Source organism: Triticum urartu, chromosome 2A, assembly GCF_056163025.1.
Source record: "Triticum urartu cultivar PI428250 chromosome 2A, HENAU_Tu73, whole genome shotgun sequence".
Lineage (NCBI taxonomy): Eukaryota > Viridiplantae > Streptophyta > Magnoliopsida > Poales > Poaceae > Triticum > Triticum urartu.
In genome coordinates, this window is record NC_141874.1 from 505357072 (window position 1) to 505362989 (window position 5918).

Sequence of the window (5918 nt, forward strand, 5' to 3'; positions counted from 1 at the left end):
ACTCATGTTGAACTCCCTAACAAGAAGTGGTTTAAATATCACCCACCTATTAAAGAAGAAATTAAAGAACCAGTACCAGTTAAAGAAGAAACTATACTTTATAATGTTGATCTAGTTGTTCCTTCTGCTTATACTAAGAAACCACATTTCCCTGTTAGGATAAAGGAACATGCTAAAGTTTCAACTGTGGTTAACAAAAGCTATATTAGAACACCTAAACCTGATGAAAAAATTAAAGTTGAACCTAGTATTGCTACGGTTAAAGATCTCTTGGAAGAAGATATGGATGGGCATGCTATTTACTTCTGTGAAGAAGCTGCTAGAATTGCAAACCTAATAGAAAAGATAAACATAGACCCGTTGTTGGCATGCCTGTTATTTCAGTTAAAATAGGAGTTCACTGTTATCATGGTTTATGTGACATGGGTGCTAGTGTGAGTGCTATTCCTTACACTCTATATGAAGAAATCATGAAAGAAATAGCACCTGCTGAGATAGAAGAAATAGATGTTACTAATAAACTTGCTAATAGAGACACCATATCACCAATTGGGATTGTTAGAGATGTTGAAGTCTCGTGTGGGAAAATAAAATACCCTACTAATTTTCCTGTTCTTGGTTCCCCACAAGATGACTTTTGTCCCATTATCTTTGGTAGACCTTTCTTAAATACAGTTAATGCTAAGATAAATTGTAAGAAACAAACTGTTGGTGTTAGCTTTGGTGATGAGTCTCATGAGTTTAATTTTTCCAAGTTTAGTAGAAATCATAATGAAAAATAATTGCCTAGTAAGGATGAATTAATTGGTCTTGCTTCTATTGTTGTTCCACCTACTGATCCTTTAGAATAATATTTGCTAGACCGTGAAAATGATTTACATATGCATGAAAGACATGAAATAGATAAGATTTTCTTTGAACAATGTCCTCTACTTAAACACAATTTGCCTATTGAAAATCTAGGAAGTCCTCCTCCACCTGAAGGTGATCCTGTGTTTGAATTAAAAAAATTGCCAGACACTTTGAAATATGCTTATCTCGATGAAAAGAAGATTTATCCTTTTATTATTAGTGCTAACCTTTCAGAACATGAAGAAGAAAGATTATTGAAAGTTCTAAGGAAGCACTGAGCTGCTATTGGATATACTCTTAATGATTTAAAGGGCATTAGTCCCACTCTATGTCAGCACAAAATTAATATGGAACCTGATGCTAAACCCGTTGTTCATCACCAATGTCGGTTGAATCCAAAAATGAAGGAAGTGGTAAGAACAGAAATCTTAAAACTTCTGGAAGCAGGTATAATATATCCTATAGCTGATAGTAGATGGGTAAGTCATGTTCATTGTGTCCCTAAGAAAGGAGGTATTACTGTTGTTCCTAATGATAAGAATGAACTTATTCCACAAAGAATTGTTACACGCTATAGAATGGTAATTGATTACAGAAAATTAAACAAAGCAACTAGAAAAGATCATTACCCCTTGCCTTTTATGGATCAAATGCTTGAAAGATTATCTAAGCACACACACTTTTGCTTCCTAGATGGATACTCCGGCTTTTCACAAATACCAGTTTCTCAACCTGATCAAGAAAAGAGTACTTTTACTTGTTCCTTTGGAACTTATGCTTATAAATGTATGCCTTTTGGTTTATGTAATGCACCTGCTACCTTTCAAAGATGTATGACTGCTATATTCTTTGACTTTTGTGAAAAGATTGTTGAGGTTTTCATGGATGACTTTTCTGTTTATGGGAAGTCTTTTGATGATTTTTTTAAGCAATCTTGAGTGAGTTTTGTAGAGATGTGAACAAACAAACCTTGTCTTGAATTGAGAGAAGTTCCACTTTATGGTTAATGAAGGCATTGTCTTGGGTCCTAAAATTTCTGAAATAGGTATTGAAGTGGACCAATCTAAGGTTAATGCAATTGAGAAAATGCCATCTCCTAAGGACATCAAAAGTATTTGTAGTTTGCTTGGTCATGCTAGATTCTATAGGAGAGTTATCAAAGACTTTTCTAAAATTTCTAGGCCTCTTACTAATCTTTTGCAAAAGGATATTCCTTTTGTTTTAGATGATGATTGTCTTGAAGCCTTTGAAACACTCAAGAAAGCTTTAATATCTACACCTATTGTTCAACCACCTGATTGGGATTTGCCTTTCTAAATTATGTGTGATGCTAGTGATTATGCTGTTGGTGTTGTTCTAGGGAAAAGAGTTGATAAGAAACTAAATGTTATTCACTATGCTAGTAAAACTCTGGACAGTGCTCAAAGAAATTATGCTACTACTGAAAAAGAATTCTTAGCAGTAGTGTTTGCTTGTGATAAATTTAGACCTTATATTGTTGATTCGAAAGTAACTGTTCACACAGACCATGCTGCTATTAAATATCTTATGGAAAATAAAGATGTTAAACCTAGACTTATTCGGTGGGTTCTCTTGTTACAAGAATTTGATTTACATATCATTGATAGAAAAGGAGCTGAGAACCCCGTAGCTGATAATTTGTCTAGGCTTGAAAATGTGCTTGATGACCCACTACCTATTGATGATAGTTTTCCTGATGAGCAGTTAGCTGCAATAAATGTTGCTAATAGTACTCCTTGGTATGCTGACTATGCTAATTACATTGTTGCTAAATATTTACCGCCTAGCTTTACATACCAGCAAAAGAAAAAAATTCTTCTATGATTTAAGACATTACTTTTGGGATGACCCACATCTTTATAAAGAAGGAGTAGATGGTATTATTAGACGTTGTGTACCTAAGCATGAACAGGGACAAATCCTATAGAAATGTCACTCTGAGGCTTATGGAGGGCATCATGCTGGAGATAGAACTTCTCACAAGGTATTGCAATCTAGATTTTATTGGCCTACTCTCATCAAGGATGCCCGTAAGTTTGTCTCTTCTTGTGATGAATGTCAAAGGATAGGTAATATCGGTAAGTGTCAATAAATGCCTATGAATTATTTACTTGCCGTTGAACCATTTGATGTTTAGGGATTTGATTACATGGGACCTTTTCCTTCCTCTAATGGGTATACACATATTTTGGTTGTTGTTGATTATGTTACTAAATGGGTAGAAGCCATCCCAACCAGTAGTGTTCATCACAACACCTCTATTAAAATGCTTAAGGAAGTTATTTTCCCAAGGTTTGGAGTTCCTAGATATTTAATGACTGATGGTGGTTCACACTTTATTCATGGTGCTTTCCGTAAAATGCTTGCTAAGTGTGATGTTAACCATAGAATTGCATCACCCTATCATCCTCAGTCTAGTGGTCAAGTTGGACTTAGCAATAGAGAAATAAAATTAATTTTGCAAAAGACTGTTAATAGGTCCAGGAAGAATTGGTCTAAGAAATTAGATGATGCAATTTGGGCTTATAGAATAGCATATAAAAATCCTATGGGTATGTCTCCTTATAAAATGGTTTATGGAAAAGCTTGTCATTTGCCTCCTGAGTTAGAACATAAAGCAATTTGGCAGTTAAAGAACTCAACTATGATTTCAAACTTGCTGGCGAAAAGAGGTTATTTGATATAAGCTCCTTAGATGAATGGAGAACCCAAGCTTATGAGAATGCAAAATTATTCAAAGAAAAAGTTAAAAGATGGCATGACAGAAGAATTCAAAAGCGTGAGTTTAAAGTTGGAGAATATGTTCTTTTGTACAACTCTCGTTTTATATTTTTTGCAGGAAAGCTCCTCTTGAAATGGGAAGGCCCATATGTCATCGAGGAGGTTTACCGATCTGGAGCCATCAAAATAAATAACTCCGAAGGTACTAACCCAAAGGTTGTCAATGGGCAACGAATAAAGCATTATATCTCAGGTACGCCTATCAATGTTGAAAGTAATCTTATCCAAACCATGACACCGAAAGAACACATAAAAGAGTCCTTTCGGAACACTCCAGAACCGTGAAAATAAAGAGGTACGTGTTACGGTAAGTAAACAGACTCCAAAAAATCCGCAAAAATATATTTTATCAGTTTTGGAATATTTTAAAATTTTGGAAATAAAGAAACTTCCAGGAAGCGTCCTGTGGTGGGCACAAGACACCAGGGCGCGCCAGGCTTGCCTGGCGCGCCCAAGTGGGTTGTGCCCACCTGGGACACCTCTTGTACTCCGTTTTTCTACCATATGCTTGTCCTCCAAGATAAAAAATCTATATATACTTCCCAAACCTGTTGATCACCGTATCGCGGAGAAATTCTCTGTTCTCTCTTCTTGCTGTTTTCTGTTTAGATCTGACAATATGTTCTCCCAAAACTCCGAGGGTGAGAGCTATGTTGCTGATCTCATCGCAAAACCCAAGTCCTATGGGGATGAGGAGCACTATAGCTCGACCTCCGAAGAATAAGAAGATGAATCGGTTCCTTCCGGTTCAAGGATGAGAGCATGGAGGCGTTATGCAAGAGGATAATAAAACTCGAGATAGATAATTGTGAGTTGATGATGGAAAATTTTATTCTCTGTCAGAAGCTGGAAGAAGCAAAAGGGAAACCCCACACTTTCTCACCACCACCACTGCCACGGAAATCCGAGGACAAGATCTCTCCTTCACCACACCCATCATCTTCTTCACCACCAAAAGAGAATTGAGTATCGGGTATGGGCACTACTCTTGGCTCCCACCAAGCTTGGGGGAGGTGCCCCGGTATCGTATTGATACGTCTCCAGCGTATCTATAATTTTTGATTGCTCCATGCTATATTATCTACTGTTTTGGACATTATTGGGCTTTATTATCCACTTTTATATTATTTTTGGGACTAACCTATTAACCGGACGCCCAGCCCAGAATTGCTGTTTTTTGCCTGTTTTACGGTTTCGAAGAAAAGGAATATCAAACGGAGTCCAAACGGAATGAAACCTTCAGGAACGTGATTTTCTCACCGAATACAACTCAGGAGACTTGGACCCTACGTCAAGACACGCAACAGGAGGCCACGAGGTAGGGGGCGCGCCTACCCCCCCCCCCCCCCAGGCGCGCTCTCCACCCTCATGGGCCCCCTATTGCTCCACTGACGTACTTCTTCCTCCTATATATACACACGTACCCCCAAATGATCAGATACGGAGCCAAAACCCTAATTCCACCGGCATAACTTTCTGTATCCACGAGATACCATCTTGGGGCCTATTCCAGAGCTCCGCCGGAGGGGGCATCGATCACGGAGTGCTTCTACATCAACACCATAGCCCTTCCGATGAAGTGTGAGTAGTTTACTTCAGACCTACGGGTCCATAGTTAGTAGCTAGATGGCTTCTTCTCTCTTTTTGGATCTCAATACAATGTTCTCCCCCTCTCTTGTGGGGATCTATTCGATGTAATCTTCTTTTTGCGGTGTGTTTGTTGAGACTGATGAATTGTGGGTTTATGATCAAGTATATCTATGAATAATATTTGAATCTTCTCTGAATTCTTTTATGTATGATTGGTTATCTTTGCAAGTCTCTTCGAATTATCAGTTTGATTTGGCCTATTAGATTGATCTTTCTTGCAATGGGAGAAGTGCTTAGCTTTGGGTTTAATCTTGCGGTGTCCTTTCCCGGTGACAGTAAGGGCAGCAAGGCACGTATTGTATTGTTGCCATCGAGGATAACAAGATGGGGTTTTCTTCATATTGCATGAGTCTATCCCTCTACATCATGTCATCTTGCTTAAGGCGTTCCTCTGTTTTTAACTTAATACTCTAGATGCATGCTGGATAGCGGTCGATGAGTGGAGTAACAGTAGTAGATGCAGGCAGGAGTCGGTCTACTTGTCTCGGACGTGATGCCTATATACATGATCATACCTAGATATTCTCATAACTATGCTCAATTCTGTCAATTGCTCAACAGTAATTTGTTCACCCACCGTAGAATACTTATGCTCTCGAGAGAAGCCACTAGTG